Source organism: Mus caroli, chromosome 15 (assembly GCF_900094665.2).
Source record: "Mus caroli chromosome 15, CAROLI_EIJ_v1.1, whole genome shotgun sequence".
In the NCBI taxonomy this organism is placed as follows: Eukaryota; Metazoa; Chordata; class Mammalia; order Rodentia; family Muridae; genus Mus; species Mus caroli.
The window spans coordinates 96,281,237-96,282,287 of NC_034584.1; positions in this window are offsets into that span (position 1 = coordinate 96,281,237).

A 1,051-nucleotide genomic window follows, 5' to 3' on the forward strand; every position below is an offset into this window, starting at 1 on the left:
CAAAATAGTACCAGGTAACAAAAAGTACCAGGGACTGGGGCTGGGGCTGGGTAGGTGTCTCAGTGGTTAAGAGCACTAGCTGCTCTTCCAGAGGACCTGGGTTCAATTCCCAGAACCTGCATGGTTGTCAACAACCTTGTAACTCCAGTTCCAGAGGATCTGACATTCTCTTCTATCCTCCTTGAGCACCAAGCATACCAGTGGTGCAATGACACACATGCACACCTAAAAATAAATAACTTCCTAAGAGTTTTCAAGCACCCCAGACTTAGTGAATTAAACCTAGAAGTCCGCTCCTCAGTGCTGGAGGCTCAGAGTGCAGGTTAGGTTGTGAGCAGGGTTGCTTTATTCTAAAACCACTTCCTGCTGTGCAGATGGCTGACTTCTCTGCTTATCCATGTCTTTATCTTTTCTCCTTATAATGACATTAGTTATGTTGATCTTACCTCCATCCTTTTGATTTTATTTAATTTTTTTTGTTTTTAAAGAATTATTAGCCACATACTGGTGGTGCATGCCTTTAGTCCCAGCACATGGGAGGCAGAGGCAGGCGGATTTCTGAGTTCGAGGCCAGCCTGGTCTACAGAGTGAGTTCCAGGACAGCCAGGGCTACACAGAGAAACCCTGTCCCAACCCCCCCCCCCAAAAAAAAAGAATAACTCTTAACAGCTCATCTATGCTGAGTCTTAGTGGAACAATTAGATAATTTAAAATGCATATATCTGGCTGTTCTCTAAAACATACTAGATGCGTAATAAAAGATATCCTCTCCATGGTCGTAGTTTCCTCAGTGTCAGAAGTGAGCGCATGTATGCGTGCTTTGTACTGTTTGTGCAAGGGCTCTCTGTAGACTCTAGGCAGTTCCTGTTACCATGCTGTCTTCTTTCTTTCTTATGGCAAAATATACAACACATTACCAGTCTAATCATTTTACTTTAATGTTTTAAAAAGATTTTATGAGCTGGGCGTGGTGGCGCACGCCTTTAATCCCAGCACTCGGGAGGCAGAGGCAGGCGGATTTCTGAGTTCGAGGCCAGCCTGGTCTACAAAG